Raw genomic sequence first — 18,546 nt, 5'->3', positions numbered from 1 at the left:
ACAGAGGGGGAAAGAGGTAAATGACAGGAGGGAAGACACAGGGAAGGGGAGTAAAAACCAGTGTTGCTAGTAACCCCAGGATATGGAAATTAAAGGGATGGTGAAACTGGTGTCCGATCTGATGCTGTGTTGAGCTGATGACCAGGATCTCATTGAGGACAAACAGGTTAAACCTTCCACCAAACAATAAATGGACACAAGTCTGACATCAGAAATAAATGACTGAGAAACCTGCATGGGAACACTTCAACCTTCCAGGACATTCAATAAAGGATGTGTCTTATTGCAAAGAAACTTCAAGAAAAGACTAGAAAGGGAGATTGCAGAAATGCAAGTTATCACAACACTCAAGACAATGGAATCCCCGGGACTCAACAGGGATATTGGTTTCTTATCTCATGATGTATGCTAACCTCATTAAACTATTATATCCACATTCCTTACAACCTTTCTTCTTTTAATTTTATTTGGGACAAAGACTGTTATGTGATGTAAATAGGTATGTAATGGTATTTAGAATCTAACTCTGTTCTCAGGACAGGATAACATACACAGCAAGGCTTATAATTTGTGGGGATGCCTCCATGCTTGGGCGGAGATGGATGGGGATAACAAGAAGTCACTTTTGATTACTTCTTTTCACAACTAGGAAAATGTCTGCCATTACTCACTAACTTTACATTTTCATTGCTCTCATATTTTTGTAAATGATAATTGAGCCCATAGGACTGATGGGTTCTTTCCAGCAAAGAATGATCATACTGCATATTTGGATGCTGTTTACTAATTTGCTTCTAATTTACCTTCTCTTTATATCTGTACTTTTGACCCCTGTTTTGTTGTCTGAGGAAGCATGCATGCACACAACGCTCACACCTTGGATAAAGCTTAGTTGGTCTTAAATGTGCCATTGCACTCAAATTTTGTAGTAAATAGCTTCTTATTGAACAAGTATATTATTTTATGAGAGATGCCATGGACACTGTAAGCATGTGGCTTCCAAGGGCGTGGCAGGGAGGCCTGGCCATCCGGCATCACTTCCCAGGTTACTTGAAGCCAGAAGAATATTTCAGGGGTCACTCCATGGTCAAAAGATTGAAAAAGGCTCCTTTAGAAGTTCTGGGATAGTAGTAATAATAATAGCAGCAGCACCTCCTGCACATCTCCAGGTGCTTTCTATTTGTAACTAATAGCTTAATTTTGATACTTACCTTCCCAGCTGTTGCAACTGCAAATCGGCTTGTGCCCTGGGACTGGATGATTGAAAAAGTAATCTGCATGCTAATAGATGGCATCCTGAACTCTGATCGCCTGGCGGGCGCCTGTGTGCATACTGCAGATTGATTAATGATGTCATTGTGAGACGGGATCGCAGGCGTTCAAGGGGCAGAGGGTGAACTCCCAGGCGGTTCCAGACGCCGGCTTTCCCCACAAGGGCCTGATGAGCAACAAACCCTGTTAGCCTTGTACACACTGCAGAGATGCATTCAGACCCAGTGGGTGTTGAGAAGGAGTGGAGCTGGCTGACAGGTGGCTCTTGTTACTCTATCAATTAGCACAGCAGGAGAGTTACAATCCGCTGAGCCTCCGATGGGGAGGCTGGAGGCGCCATGCTCAAGCCGGAGAGCTGGGTGAAGGGATCTTTGCCAGCAATATCAAGCTGTTCTGTTGTTTCCTTCAGGTTCTTTTTGTTGTTGTTGTTGTAAAAGGAGCACCTGTTTCGTGTGACCTGAGGTAAAAAGAAACAGGCATGTGGGCGCACAAATGCCTCCACTAAAAGTCCTTTAGAATGTGAGCTGCCGGGCCGGGGGTGAGGGTGGGGGTGGGCTTTTGTAAAGTATATTGTTTTATTTATTTATATATTTTGATTTCTAGACCACCTCTCCCCACCAGTAGGCTCAGGGTGGCTCACAACCTTTAAAACTGCATTTAAAAAATAGTAAGGCAATTAAAGAATTTAACATCTCTATTCATTCTGTAGAGGGCCTCTTGTGGCGCAGAGTGGTAAGGCAGCTGTCTGAAAGCTTTGCCCATGAGGCTGGGAGTTCAATCCCAGCAGCCGGCTCAAGGTTGACTCAGCCTTCCATCCTTCCGAGGTCGGTAAAATGAGTACCCAGCTTGCTGCTGGGGGGTAAACGGTTATGACTGGGGAAGGCACTGGCAAACCACCCCGTATTGAGTCTGCCATGAAAACGCTGGAGGGCGTCACCCCAAGGGTCAGACATGACTCGGTGCTTGCACAGGGGATACCTTTACCTATTCATTCTGTAGCCCCCATTGTCTCATCCAAACACTCTTGACGGCTTCTGCAGGTGGGTGTGTGTGTGTGGAATTAGCTCTGGGTGGAATGTAGAGAATGAGTGTAAGAAATGGGGAAGGCAGAAGAAGGCTCAAAGTTCTACCTCAGTTGTCCTGGTCTCAACCATAAGCCTAGTGGAGGAGTGCTGTTTTACAGGCCCTGCGGAATTTTGTTACCTCTTGTTATCAGGGCCCAGATGTCTATTGACAACTAATAACACCAGGCAGGAGCCAAGGCAGAAAAGGCCCTGCTTCTGGTTGAGTCCAGTGATGTTTCCTGGGGCCTTACAGGCTGGTAATCGTAGATCACAAAGCTCTTTGAACGACATTCACACTCTATTTCTAGCCATTTTAAGCGCATCATTCTTTAAAATACCTTGTAGTTCCCAACTCTTTACCTAGAGTAAGCCTCCTTGATTTTGCCCTAGAATTCAAGAAGCATGTCTAGAACAAGGGTGACAGGATGCATGTGGTCTTGGTGAGGTTTCTCAAGGTAAGAGACGTTCAGAGGTGGTTTTCCACTGCCTTCTGCTACATGGCCTCCCATCCAGTACTAACCAGGGTGAACACCGCTTAGAGTAGAATGGAATAGAATGATTTGTTTTGACACGTATTATCTTATTATGTACTGACAAAGTTTTGCCGAAACCAGAACTTGTCTGTTATCCTGTTGGAGATTGGCACACTCCTTTTTAGAGGTTTCCCTCGTTAAATTGTTGATTGAAGCAGAGCTAAAACATCCATTTTTGTTTTATCCTATTGTCCCTTCCTAACGCTGGTCTCGTCTGCTGGGAGTGGATGAGTGTTGTAACTTTGGGGTTGAGGCAGGGAGGCATGGCTAGCTGACTCCCTCAAAGCCTGAAAAATATTTCATGGTCAGAAGTTTAACAGATGCTGCTGTATGTGGTGGAAGTATCCAGTCCCTTGCTGCTTGCCCTCTGTACTGAAATGTTCATGCATTTTGTTTCTTTTCCTTCTGATTTCCTCAGCACTAGCATGGAGCACATACGCCCATTTACCCAACCTCCTTTCTAGAACCTCACAGGGCTCCCCCCCCACACAGTGAATTCCTGAAAATTCTGTTAGGGGAAAAAACTTCTGTCTAAACCATGTTATATTTTTACCATATGAATGTTGTTTTTCCATATGACGCAGATCTGGTATTTGTCAATTGTCATTTACTATCCGTGCCTGCATCTGTGACCCTTTGATCCCTGTAGCTAGCAATTCCTCTTTGATCTAGTTCGATAGGTGTGAATGTAAGTAGCTCTCCCTTCCTGGCATCCTGCTGGCCCCTGAGCCTCTTTTCTGAGCCTTTGAAGTTATGGCCTGGCTGTTCCATCAACCAACGTTTTCGTGCCCAAACTTTTGAGCATTGGGAGGGGTTGGTAGATAAGGAGGGAGCCTAGAGGATATTCCCAGTCTTAGCAAGGACTCCATGATGATCCAATCATTTTCTCTTCAATAATGTGCTTTCTTTTCCTTAAATAAAGCCTGGTTATTGGGAGCGATTGGAGATTCTCACAGTTTCATCCGGAGTTGTTTATGAGCATTGAGCATCTCCCTTAGAGGCACAAGTGACTGATGAAGGGATTTGGGCTTCTGTGCAGAGGCAGAAGGATTTTTTAAACAATAAAAGCCTATGCCTGGCTGAGCGCATAGACGAAACATAAACTCTGAAATATATACCAACCAGACATCAGAAAATTCTCAGTGTTGCACGGAGGATAATGAGACATTTCAGCACCATCAGGAAGTGCTTTTCATATTCCTTCCTAATTTCCAAGGCAGTTTTTATTTTGAATTTTCAATTTACATTTATGCACACCTCAAATTAAACACCAAGAACCAACAAAGTGGTATGGTGTGTGTCATAACTTGCTTATGTTTTTTTCTCTCCTTCTTTTGCTGTTTATTTATTTAGAACAAGAGGAAACGGCTTCATGTTAAACCTGTCAGAATTGTAACTGTTGCAGTCTTCCTGCTCATGTTATAAATCTCACTGTGGGAGGTGCATATACATTCAGTGCCCTCCCCCCCCCCCCCACAAGTAATATACAAGCCCAAACCTGTTGTCAAGGCAGGAATTGAACTTGTGCAGTTAATAATGATTTCCGGGCAGAGAGAACACAATCTTTACAAGTTTCTCCAGTTTAACATCCTATGAATGAAGAGGGTAATGGGAAACCAGCATAAATTTTTAGAGCCCTGCCAGAACGTTGTCTGAATGGCCTCTCATTGACATGCTGACCACAATAACTTGTATACTGAAAAGTCAATTAAACTACTAGGCTTTTTAGAAGAGGTGTTAAATCAAGATCTCCTAAGCCTGGTCTGGTGGCTGTCCTGGAGCTACGTTCATGTCCTCCAGAAACAAAAAGGAGAAAATAGCCTGACCCAGACAGAAGTCAAGAACCTAAAAAGGTCAACACAAGGGAGAAGAACTTAAGCCTATACAAGACGGAACACAATTTTCAAAAATATAGTGCCAGTATTTATTTATTTTTATATTTATATAAAATAAATATCTCGTGGCGGTTTACAAGATCAGTAAAATACAATAAAATCCCCTAAAATACCCCTTAAAACACAATGGTATAAAATAATAACATAGCATAACAAGATGGCAGACAATAAAAATATGAACCTCTCCCCCATTCAGCATGGGTCAGACTCTCTCAGACTCTCTCTCTACCTAGGAGCGAGGAACCTAGCTGGCCATAATCAAGTTAAAGGCTTTTAAGCTCAATAAAATCAGTGCATACATACATACTAATACCTCCAATGTCCAGATGCATTTTGGCATTACCACCTTGATCAATGGTCAGGCATCAAATAAAACCAGCATGCATAAAATATACCAAAAAAAAACAATAATTTTTATAGCCAGTTGGCTCCTTTACATAAAAAGATATATTCAGGATACCATGGACCTATAGTCAATTCTGTGGATCAGAAGGCCAGATAAAACAATTTGAGGCCTCTAATCTTTCAGAAACAGGCCCTGATCAAGGCAAGCACTCTCAATGTCCAGTAAGAGGCTTGTAATCAGGAGCACAAGAGTATGCTGCATACTGGTTTTATGTGATGCTTGACCATTGATAAAGGTGGTGACACCGAAACATGTGTGGTCAATGGAGGCATTAGTGTGTATGTATGCATTGACTTCATTGAGGCTATTCTCAGAGCCCTGTTTTTTTTGTTTAATAAATACTGGTGCTATATTTTTGAAAATTGTGTTCCACCCTGTATAAAGTTAATTTCCCTTGCATTGACCTTTTTAGTTCTTGGCCATGTTCCTATTTCCCAGAACTTTCTAGAGTGACCTTATTCAGTAACAGAGGGGCTATTAATGATTAACACTCTCTGTGGATTATTAAAACAGCTCCAGTTGTTCTCTTGGGATTCGTAGTATTTTAAAAAACAGTGTCTAAGCATTAAGCTCTATCACAGCCGTCTTTATGAGCAGGGAATAGAACTATAAGCAATAATGTTATTGTTTAGCCATAGATCACGGAAATAATCAAAGGGCTTGTGCATAGTTTTCACAGGGATTTACTACAGATACGAGAAGATAGCTGTCCTGAATATTTTTGGTATGACAAGGGGGAGGGTTCAAAGATATTGCCCCAACAAGCATGCCCTCCTCATGCCTGTTTACATGTTGCTTTGTTGCCATTTTCCATCTTTTATGAGAAGTCGTTCTGCTTCACAATGTAATCTCAACCAATGCAGGAATCTGCTCTGAATGTGGCGTTAATACCATGCCAGATAGCCATTTGGATTTGGCATTGTGGAATCCCTAAGGGAAAATGTAATCCATTCAGCATGACACCACTTACCCAAACAAGTGGCAGCCATATAAACTGAGCTTGTTATTCCTGTTTGATCCTCAAATCTGTTAAGCATCTTTATGGTGCTGTATGCTAAATTTACTACTGAACCTCTACCTAAATGTATGGACTGATAACTTCCATTTTATTGTATTTGAAAAAGTGTGCATGCACATGAAAGTTTATACCTTTAATAAATGCTGGGTTCGATTCTGCGCTCCCCCACATGCAACCAGCTGGGTGACCTTGGGCTTGCCACAGCACTGATAAAACTGTTCTGACCGGGCAGTGATATCTGGGCTCTCTCAGCCTCACCCACCCCACAGGGTGTCTGTTGTGGGGAGAGGAATGGGAAGGCGACTGTAAGCCGCTTTGAGCCTCCTTCGCGTAGGGAAAAGCGGCATATAAGAACCAACTCTTCTTCTTCTTCTTCTTGGTCTTAAACGTGGCACTGGATTCGAACTTTATTCCACCCTTTACAGCAGGCTTTCTCAACCAGAGTTTTGTGAAAGCCTGGGGTTTCTTGACAGCCCTGGAAAGGTTTCCTGAATGGATGGGAATTAATTAATTTTTAATATAAATATTTAAAACGTGTTAAACATTTATTGGGTGATATGACCATATATGGTCATGTCAACCTACCAATCCCCACAAAATGGCTAATGATGGGCCTGGAGGTAGTGGGAAAGAAAGGGGCCCCATGTTGAGCGTGTATACAGTTAGGGCTCCCAACCATATTCTGCAAGATTATAGAATCATAGAATCATAGAGTTGGAAGGGGCCATACAGGCCATCTAGTCCAACCCTCTGCTCAACACAGGATCAGCCCTAAGCATCCTAAAGCATCCAAGAAAAGTGGCCTGCAGCCTTTGGTGCTGCTCCTCCAGCGAATCCTCTGGGTTGCCTGTCCATAGGCTTGATGTAGTGGGGCCAGGTTTCTTCCTGGCTGCTCCTAGGTTGCTAATTCCCTAGGCAATCAGGCAGCTCCAAGTCTGGGTCAGCCTAGTCTCCTGGAGTGTCTGGGGGGAGCCTCTGTCTCTGGTGCATCCCCTGGTGCCAGATGGGTGCAGGCATGACAGAATGGCTGAATGGAAGCAACTGTGTCCAATAGCTACTGACCTCGCAGAATGTATTGTGAACTTATTTTCCTGTCTTGGACTTTGGCCTGTGCTTTGGAAATCTTTCAGATCTCCCCTCAGATTTGATGCCGTGAGTTTGGACTAACTGGTATTTGTATTTTGGACTGGCATTCTGGCAAACTCAACAGCTCGCTCCTCCCTTTTCCTATTTTTCTTGTTTTGTGATGGCCTATGGCCACATACAATAAACTTGACTCCTTTCCCTGTCTACATGCTACGTCTGTAGCAGGGCAGTTAGGAAAGGTATGTATGCTATATAATCTCAGTGTAAAAGTTTATACACTATTGCAAATTTGAATAAAATTTTATGCCCCTAGTAATAGGTTTTGACAAAGTTCCCTATCATTGCTCAAAATGTTATAAAATACTTTTCACTTTGTCATGAATAGTAATTTCTCTCTCACTTGTTCAAGGCTCTTTGCCTGTGTTAGAGGCCTTGATGAAATGATAAAAGGGATGCAAAAGAACTTCTCCCCACACCAGTTATTTTCTATTGGGTCTCTGATATTACGGAACATTTCAGTGCTTCTGAATTAAGGATAATCCAAAGTGCAACTTCAAGAGATTTTGGAAAGGGCCAAGCACAGTCTGACATAGAACATAGTCTGGATAATATGCAAACCACAAAAAACCTCAAATTCATAAAAGTATACAAATTGAAAAAGTATACATACAATTTTAATAGCAATATACAAACCCTACAAAACTGCTCTCAAATACAATATACTATATAAATTAACAAAGGATCATATGATGTTATAAAAAGTCAAAAAATATACAATATATCATGATATCATCTACATACAATATCTCAAAAAACCAGAAGAGTACAATGTTACATAATGTCTCCTCACAGTTAATCACAATATATGTCTATAACTCCCAACAGGGCCCAGGATCTCAGCCTGTTTTGTATCAGCTTCAGGACATTCTATGTTATGGGAGATATATTGATGATGTGATATTGTTGATTAAAGATGTTTCTATTGTATCTGCGCTGATGGCTTGGCTTGATACTCTTAATCCAAGTTTGATCTTTACTGGTACCCATGAAACTGAGAAGGTACCATTTTTGGACATTTTACTTACTACTTCTAATACTGGTAATGTAGTTTGCTCCCTTTACAGGAAAGCTGCTGATTGTAACACCTTTCTCCATTATAATTCCCACCATCCCTTCCATATTTATTTATTTAGGCATTTATATACCACCGCTTACTGTAGTCTCATGGTGGTTTACAGTGACTTGATAAAATATAATATTCCTAAAACTCTTAAAATAAAATAAATGACTGATTCTGAGCAATGGGATATCCTCATAGAATTATCTAATAGGCGGGCTAATGAGAAAAACAGAGATGATATTTTTACATCTAAGTTGAAATCTCCCTCTAAGACAGTGGTCCCCAACCCCCGGTCCGGGGACCGATACCGGTCCATGGATCAGTCGGTACCAGGCTGCGGGCTCCTCCTCTTACTCCTCCCTGGCTGCTGCCTTGGGGCCTGCCCTGCTACTCTGCCACCAGCTAACCTTTGGTGGTCTCCGGCGGCTGCCATGGCAGGGGTTCCCCTTCAGCGTGGCAATGCACAGCTGCTGCTGGCAGCGCCCTGCAGTGGGCGGCAGGAAGTCAGGGGCACCGGCGGGTCAGGCCGCTACCCGAGGGAGCCCCCGGCAGCTGCACAGAGCGCGGCTGCCGGGCCCTCCCTGCCTCCCCCGCCGCCGCCGCTTAGACACGACGCCACAGGGAGGGAGTCGCCACGGAGAGCCATCGCCGCGGGACACAACAAACTGTGAGTGCCTAGCGCCCGCTGTATCCCTTATACAGCGGGCTATATTTCTAGTTTTATAATATTGGCCATCAATTTCACACATTCTGGCGTGTGCCTCCCCTCCTATTTTCACATGAAAACGTACAAGAAATATAGGAGATATGTTGATACATTCAGATCTTTCTCCCTGTGTCCAAACTTCTAGTTTACCTCCCGGACATTATAGGTGGGGCAATTGTGCTGCCTGTGATTCCTTTTTAGAAGGATCCAGTTTCAAAGTCCCACATAAAAGGATTCCTTTGTATAATAATCTTCCTCCAACTGTAATACTGCCATGGTCCTGTATCTTGCAGTTTCTCCGTGTCAAATGCTCTATGTGGGAAGTAGCACCCAGCATATAAAACTTTGGATATTGGAGCATAAATCCAGATTATTGAAACGAGTGGAAACCGCCCCTATGGTTTCACACTGTATTCAAATGAACCATCAGTGGTCTGACTTGAAATTCTCTGTACTTAAACATTTCAGATCACTACCTTAACAGAACACCAATCATAATTTGCTTTTACATAAACAGGAAGCATATTTTATATTTCTTCTGAATACGCTTTTCCCCCATGGGCATAATGTGACAGATTAATGGGAGCATTTGTTTAGGGTCCTCATATTCTTCACGCTATATCTGTTGGATACTTTGATTATTAACGCCCTTTGTCTATTAATGGCTCCTTTAAATAGAAATAGGCGTCTCAGTCAAGATTTACCTTTAAATTTTTGGATCTTCATAGGGGAGGCTGAGGCTACTTGCTGTTTAGCAATATGTCTCTTTTGTAATCTATTAAGTATCTTTGTGGCTAGAGACACATGATGTTTGTCATCTTTTTTGATAGCCTGTGAAGAATTCCCTTTGTATAAGGTTGGATATTAGTAGCAATTACACAGTCTCTCTATTACACAGTCTAATACAGTGGTAGTCAAACTGCGGCCCTCCAGATGTCCATGGACTACAATTCCCAGGAGCCCCTTCCAGCATTCGCTGGCAGGGGCTTCTGGGAATTGTAGTCCATGGACATCTGGAGGGCCACAGTTTGACTACCCCTGGTCTAATAGATTTACAGATTTACTTTGCGCCTTTTTGGGTGTTTTTCTGCCTTATAGAGTTAGTCTAAGTGGCTGCTTGCGGCACAGACAGCCAGCAAAGCCTTTCTTTATTCTTCTCCATAATTACAATCACAATTACAATCATAATTACAATTACAATTGCATAAATAAAAGCCTAACTCAGGTATATGTTAATTAACAACATATTATAAATTGCCATTACACTATTTTTCTAATACAGTGGTGGTCCATGTTGTCTTTGATTATAACTGGGTTTCATTATTTATTTTTTACTGTAGTTGTTTGCTGCTCTATATGTTCCCCTGCAGAAGCTGATGTGAAACAGGCTGAGCTCCTGTGTCCTGTTGGGAGTTACATACGTACATTGTGATGGATTGTAAGAGACATTATGTAATCTTGTGACTTTTTGAGATATTGTGTGTAGGCAATACCATGATATACCGTATAATTTTTTCTGACTTTTTATAACATCATATGATCCTTTGACAATTTATAGAGCATATTGTATTTGGGAACCGCTTTGTAGGGTTTGTATATTGCTATTAAAATTGTATGTATACTTTTTCAATTTGTATAATTTTATGAATTTGAGGTTCTTTGTGGTTTGCATATTATCCTTTCTGAATTTTTTCACAAGGTTCCCTGTTTTTTTTGTTACTATAGAACATAGTTTGGCAGGGATCATAATCATTCACATGTCCTGTTAGCAGAGGAAGTGGACACATGAAGTGGACACATGAAGCTGCTTTATACTGAAACAGACCTTTGGCCCATCAAAGTCAGTTTTGTCTACTCAGGATCTCAGGCAGAATTCTTTGACATCACCTGCTGCAGGGGTGGCCAGACTGTGGCTCTCCAGATTGTGGTCAAATTGTGGTCAATGGACATTTGGAGAGCCACAATTTGTCCATCTCTGACCTACTGTAAAGTCTGGAGACTGGAGATAACAGGGATAGAACCTGGAAAATTCTGTATGCCAAGCAGGTGTTCTAGTACTGAGCCATGCCCCTCCCTGAAGTCTGGAAATTCTGTAACTGGAAATTAATTCCCAGGCACATGTGCATCTGATAGACATTGGCTCATGGTATGCAAGGAGATGCAAGGAGGCTTAAGTCTTTTTCTAGTCCCATTTTTTCAACTTGAAAGGGCCCTTAAGAACCTTTATGACATCCATAAAGGAACATTGTGTAGACAATCAGAACATGTAACATTATGTATCACGATCCACACTCCTAATTTTGCTAGTGTGCACCAGGAACTTTCAGAATACGTCTGGTTGATGTGACTGGGGTAGAAATGATGTGTGTGTGGGGGAGGGGTAGAGAAGAAGATTTGGTGGGTGTGTATGACCCCCACCTGCATGTGTGGATACAGGTTGGCTTCCTGAATTCTTTGATGGGATCATGAAGGAGGGATGATGAGATCCTCTGTGTCGTAAGAAGCAGCAGGAACTTGTTAAACAAAAGAGTGGTGAACTTCAGGCATGATTTGCAAGTTTTCCTTATAGATCCCCCATAGTTGCCTTGACTTTGAAGTAAGTCATTAGCATACTTTGCTTTAATATATCCTCAGTCATTGAGAGCATCACGGGGAGAGGGAGCAAAGAAGCAATAATAATCAAAGCTGATTGTGTTAATTTCTCTTTGATTCCTACTTCAAAGTAGAGCTGATGTTTTAGATATTGTTTTAGGTCCTTTGTCTGACCCAGAAAGTACACGGCATGGCAAATATCCAGAAAAAAGTTTCCCAAAAGGAACAGAATAAATGCAATAATTCTTTCACACAATGGTGATATACAGAATAAATTGTGGCAGTAATAGTATCTGCTCATAGTGATTAACCATTCTTCATTGAAACTGTAACTTCAGATCAGTGCAGTAATGAGCCAAGTTTTTCAGTGGCAAAATAATGTGCATCAATTTTGCAGGGAAAGCTTGGGTGAGCCTTTGCTCCTGCCGACCAGTTTTGTGTCTTCCAGAGCAGTGGTCCCCAACCACCGGTCCGGGGACCGGTGCTGGTCCGTGGATCAGTCAGTACCGGGCCGTGGCTCCCCCTCGTCCTCCTCCCCGGCTGCTGCCTCGGGGGCTGCCCTGCCGCTCTGCTGCCATCTCACCTTTGATGCTCTCCAGTGGCCACCACGGCTGGGGTTCCCCCTTGGCGTGACACTGTGCAGCTGCTGCTGGCAATAGCCCCTCAGTGGGCATCAGGAAGTCAGGGGTGCCGGCAGGAAAGCAAGTGGAGCAGGGGCTCAGGCGGCGGTGGCAACGTCCCTTGGCAAAAGACTACCCCCCTGGGCCTCAGTAAAATTGTCAAGCGTTGACTGGTCCCCAGTGATAAAAAGGTTGGGGACCACTGTTCCAGAGGAGATGGTTCCATGTTCCTTATTCCCACTATGTTTTTGCAATGCTTCTGTTGATGAAAAAGCTCCAGACACCAGTTGCCTCACAGTTTGGGAGGATTTCTCCGTTAGTGTCATATCACATTTTTGTGGTGCCTAAAACGCACACTGAAACAAGCAATGGAAAACCCCATGGCCTGCAAGACGGAGCTCTTCTGCCAGGTCTACGGTTGAGGCCAGCACACCAGGAAGATCTGGACCCCCTCCTGGACTATTCTACGGGCAGCTTGAGATCGTTTTCCATGCCCACCGCTGGAGTTGATTTTAGGGGGGCATTTTTAGCTTTTTTATGTCGCCACATATGTCTTGGATGTTGGATATTGTTAGGTATTGTTATATTTTTAGGGGTATTTTACTGGGATTTTTTTTTTTACTGAATGCAACCTGCTACAAGCCTTCCTGGGAGTGGCGGGCTTAAAATCGATAGATAGATAGATAGATAGATAGATAGATAGATAGATAGATAGATAGATAGATAGATAGATAGATAGATAGATAGATAGATAGATCAGGAGAAGGCTTTTCCAGTCTCCCAAAGATGAAGACTTTTGGCAAGGGTTGCCAACCCTGGGTTAAGAAATTCCTGGAGCTCTGGGGTGGAGTCTGGGAAGGACAGAGTCTAGGGAGGGAGAGAAGCTCAGCAGGAACATGAACCCTCCAGCCCACCTGGGGGCTGTCATTTTCTTCAGGAAGCTAAGTAGGGTTGGTCCTGGACAGTAGTGGGATGGGCAACCACAGAAGAAGTCCAAAGTCATTACTACCGAGCCATCTTGGAACATCTCATGCTAGGGAAATGCAGCTGCAGCAGGAAGAGACTGCTGCCCCCCTAATGCTCCAAAATTACTCCTCCATTTCTTATTTGCAAATTTCCTCATTATCCTGGACATTCCTTGTTCTCATCTTTTGTCAATCCTGTGGCATACCTGTTAGCTCACCTTGCCCTCTCTTTGCTCTCTAAGCTGTGAGAGAATACAATATTTTGTCTCTGGTCCTCGCTCCTCATTGAGTTTTTGTCTGTCTGGCACTGTCTTGTGGGTAGAAGGTCTAGTTTCTGCCATATTGTCTTCTGTTCTTTACTTTTCCTTCCCTTAGATTTATTTGAATTATTTGTTCTCTAAATCAGTGGTCCACAACCTTTTCCAGGCTGCGGACTGGCGTCAGCGGAGAGGGCGATCGCCCAGCTGCGCATCCCACGCATGTGCGACACCCCCGCGCCTGCTCGCATGTGCCATGTGGGGCCGCAAATGCGCATGGCTCAAATGCACATGCGTGACCCGGCCGCACATGCACGCATGCACGGGAGTGCCGCACATGCACGTTTGCGGCTGCACATGGCACAAACACGCATGTGCGGTCCGGCGCGGCCCGGTGGAGGCAGGGAGCCGTGGCCCGGCACCGGGCCATGGCCCGGTGGTCGGGGACCACCGCTCTAAATCAGTGGTCCCCAACCGTTTTGAGGCTGGGGACCGGCAGGGCAACTGCCCGCCTGCGCATGCCGCACATGCCCGCCTGCGCCCGTGCAGCCGCGCATTGCGCCCGTGCGTCTGGGCCGCGCATGCGCACATGCATCACGCGCAGCCGAAAACGTGCATGTGCGGCACTTTCAAGCATGCGCACATGTGCAAAAGTGCCACACATGCACGATTTCGGCCGCACATGTGCAATGCGCGGGCGTGGCCCTGATTCCCTCTCCCCCCCTCCCGCAGTAAGAAGCTTCCCAGGCCGCAAGCGTGTGGCCTGGGAAGTTTTTTTTACTGTGGGGGGCGGGGACAGGGAGCCGTGGCCCGGCGCCATGGCCTTCGTGGCCCGGCACCGGGCTGCGGCCCGCGGGTTGGGGACCACTGCTCTAAATGACTGGGCTCCCCTTTAGGAACTGAACCTCTGCCTGAAACCAGCATGGATGGATAACTATAAGAGCCTGCTTCCCCCCTTCTGAGTTGTATGGTGTCTGTGGATTTCTGGAATACTTATATCTTAAGGGACATTCTAGTGCAGCCTTTCTCACCTTTTTACCATTTAACATTCTCCAGGCTTCAAGGAACTCCAGAAGTAGCATGATCATGCAGAATATGGTTGGAAAGCATAGCTGTGGACATGCCTACCTGGGCCTCCTCCCCTTCCTACCAGGCCCATCATTGGCCATTTTGGGTGGGGAGGCAGGTCGAGATGACTATATCACCCGATAAATGTTTAATAAAATTTAAAATTAATTAAATCTTACTCATTCAAGGAAACCATTCCAGGGCTGTCAAGAAATTTCATGAAACCCTCGTTGAGAAGCCTGTTCTGGTGTTTGATGTTGTGATGAGAGTTTAAGTTTCCTAATTATTCCCCTCAAACAACTATGTCTGATTTCATTCTCAGTATTCCTTTCAGAGTTGCTAGAGGAGGCGTGCCACTCTGTGTCTGTCATTGCTTTGGCTGGGTATAGAACACAGGTCCTCAGCATGATCCCAGGGTATAAGCTTTGGTGCCCACCAGTGCCTTTTGTGGCCCCACCCATCCAGTGTTTTTAGAATGTGGGTGGAGCCTGGTGGAGCTTTTGTCCAGCAAGGATTCTGATTGGCTGTGCCTGTTTTTGAAAATGTTGCTTCAGTAGCATCTGCCCCCCATCACAAGAATCTTTACTGTGTGACTGAAGGAAGCTATAGCAGCCATTTTGTTGCTGCCTCGAGCTACTGGAGCAGCCATTTTATGGCAGCCATTTTGTGGCTGCTTCCATCATGTGGGGTCAGAATTCCAGAGGCGCCCACAGGGTCAAAACTGTTGGGAACCCCTGATAACAGAATCTAAGCCAATAATTCTGTTAATGTTGCAATGAGAAAGACAGCTGAAGGAAGGTTTTCTTCCTTATATTCAGGCTGCCTGGTGAGAATTTAGCCTTCATGCAGACATGTACAGAAGGAACAGGGGTTTCCTTGACCAGACATAGAAACAAGAGCATGCTCTATTCCACAGAACTATTGCTCTGAAGCAAACACATCACTTTTCAAACCATGATATCCTCCCTCTTTTGTTACAACTTAGCTGCTCCTTCTCTTTAATATGTGACATTATTTCCAGCTGCTGGCAAATAGAAACCATTTTCCTAGAGCACTATAAAGTGTCCAAAGCAATTTATGTACATTATATCTCAGTAATCCTCCCAGCAACCTTCATAAGTAGGTCAGTGCTATTCTTTGAGGGGTGGCTTGTTTAAAGTCACCCAGTGAATTCTTGGCTATGGAGCTTTGAGAAGGGGCTTTAAGATCACCCATCATGCCCTAAACCAGGATTCCCCAACCTTTTTGGCATACACACTGCATTAGTGTGCCCAGTGTGTAAAGGGAGCCACATCTTAAACCAAAATGTAACAAGATAGTTAAACTAATTTAGGTAAGAAACATTTAAAGGCAAATAAAGAAATGTTAACTTTAATGCAATCCATTTTGGAACAATATTTTACTGTGGAATCCTTTTATTTAGCTACACATGCTTACCTACTCAGTGTGATTTTTGTGGCTGTTTTCTGTTAGCCAAGGCATTGATGTCCAAGTCAAGGTTTGTGACAGACACTCTTAACATGTCATGTAAATGTTCATTTGTAAGCCTGGACCTATACTTTGATTTCACAGTTTTCATCATTTCTTTAGGTTGATAAATATATCAGGTAGATCAGAATAGAAATCTAACATACTATTTTCTTTGTAAATGTCTTTGAGATGATCACTGGCTTGCAAATCAATTAGTTCCTTCTGAAAAAAGTTACTTGCATCTTCTGGTGCTACTTCAGATGTGTTCTGAAACATTATTATTTCCTTTCCAAGTTTATAGCAATCAGTGAATCTGTTCTGACATTCCACCTGCAATACGTTCAGTGCTTTGATGTGTCTTTCAGCATTGAATAATAAATTCTCATCCTTCTCAAATTTTAGTCCATTGCAACATGAGAACTTTGAAAAGTTACCTTCACTAACTTGCTTCACAAAATGGTTTAGTTTTGCTTCAAAAGCTTTCAATTCAATATACATGCCACACACAAGCTTTCCTTTCCCCTGCAACCTTAGATTCAATGTGGTCAGATGCATCTTAATATCCATTAAGAAAGCTAAATCAAAAAATGCATTCAGGGTCATAAAGTGCTTCTTGATCTTTTCTTTTCTCCTTAAGAAAGACATCAATTTCATGAATGAAGATTGAAAAAATGTTTGAGGACTTTGCTTCTGCTAAGCTACCTGATTCTGCATGGTCCAATACATCCCCATATTGTGAGAGAAAATTGTGAAACTGACAATGAACAAGGCCATGATGCCTGATATAATTAATGCTGGATACAACAATATGCATCACACTTTCCCACTGAAGAATCTTACTAGACAGGGATTGTTGATGGATGATGCAGTGAAATTGTATGGGAAGTGTACAATTTGATTTCGATATCCCTTAATTGATTTTTGCAACTACACCAGTTTTTCTTCCCACCATATTTCTCGTTTTTCAATGTATCCCAACTCAGACCAAAATTTTGTACTGATTTACCATCTTTGAATATATAAAAATATTAGTATAATTTTAGAAGCTTAACTCCTCCCTTTCCCATTAAATCCATTCCAGCTGCTATTAGCTGGTGATTTTAAATTCTACCATAGCAAAGAAGAGAAAAAACCTCTGTTCCCTCCCTCTGTCCCCCCCCCTCATATTCACTAATCAGAAGCACTATATACATAGGCAAGGAATAATAAAAAAAAATGGATTGTGAATCTGACATACCAGATGGGAGAGTTGCAATCCTAAATCCATTGGATACTATGAGATTTATTTCTTAAAAAACACAAGTTTAAATATACACCTGCTAATACATTTTAGTTTTAATATGTTAAAAATTGGGGACCCTCCAAAAAAGGGGAAGTAGACAGAGTGAATAAGGGCAATCTTCCACCTGGAACAGAGGATATGCCATTGTTGTTGTTGTTGTTGTTAGTTGCAAAGTTGTCCGACCCATCGCGACCACATGGACAATGATTCTCCAGGCCTTCCTGTCCTCTACCATTCCCCGGAGTCCATTTAAGTTTGCACCTACTGCTTCAGTGCTGGCTTTAAATTATATGCAGTCATAGGGTTAAACTGTTTGTTTACAGTTGTTGCTAGTGGGGACACGCAGAGTGGGTCAAATGGTCTGTTTTAGATATGCAGATTTGTCTTGCTGGGGCAATTATCTGACTCAGCTTTGTCATATCCACATGTTTAGCAGGAAGAGGATTTTTCTACTTCTTCTCAAACAAAGGGAGCTCTGCTTTAGGCAAAGAATCAGATCTATCTTGAATAAGGTGACCAGATTGTCCCACTTTTGAAGGGACATCTGGGGGCACCTGGCAAATTGTACTTATGTTGAAATTAAATATATATATATTACAATACTATTTTTGCTTTCTATGTGTTCTATGAAACTTTTTGTTGCTCCATATAGACCAAATTTTTAATCAAGAACCACCCCGGTCAATGGTGTCCAGCTTTACCAATGTTAAAATCTGTTCACCTTAATCTTGAATCTTCACCATGTAACAGATAAGGTGTAGAGCTCCTGAATGAGCTATAGGAAGCTCTGCATTTTCTTGTTTTGTCTTCCAGTTTCCCCTATCCTGTTTAGCTAGTAAATTGTCTTTTTTTTATACAGTAAACCTGCCTTGTCTGGTCTCATCATTTACGCAATAACTCTGCTATTTTTATTACATTAACTCCTCAAGTATATTTTTTACCAACAGGATTTTCTTGTGCAGAACAGGAAAATCTACTTCTAAAGTGCATTGAAAGTGCAGCATCAAGTGTGTGCAGAGAATGCCCGAAATCCTATTATGGAGGATAAGAACAAGAGGGGGCTGACAGAAGGAACCATGGAGACCAAAACAAACAAAGTTGCTATTGTCCTTTTTGAAAGAAAGGGACAGGATGAACAACAGCAGATGGTGTCTCTTGGGGCAGGAAGAACAGTATGGGACTGAGGGGAAAT

The 18,546-nt window shown here is 43.1% G+C and overlaps 1 protein-coding gene across 3 annotated transcripts in view; it reads left to right on the top strand.

The window, feature by feature from the left end:
* The window catches only part of CTNNA3 (catenin alpha 3), a 1,001,628-nt gene that overhangs the window by 85,533 nt on the left and 897,549 nt on the right, over positions 1-18,546 (top strand). The window contains exon 1 of one of the 3 annotated variants that reach the window (XM_077350758.1): positions 1,662-1,734. The exons of the other annotated variants lie outside the window; for them this stretch is intronic. The gene's annotated coding sequence lies outside the window, so the exon portion shown is untranslated. Of the gene's footprint in view, positions 1-1,661; positions 1,735-18,546 lie in introns of those variants that run through there. 3 annotated transcript variants of the gene reach the window in all.

Source organism: Paroedura picta, chromosome 8 (genome assembly GCF_049243985.1).
Source record: "Paroedura picta isolate Pp20150507F chromosome 8, Ppicta_v3.0, whole genome shotgun sequence".
Taxonomy (NCBI): Eukaryota; Metazoa; Chordata; class Lepidosauria; order Squamata; family Gekkonidae; genus Paroedura; species Paroedura picta.
Note: the sequence above shows the minus strand (reverse complement) of the source record. Positions and strands in the feature narration are given on the sequence as shown.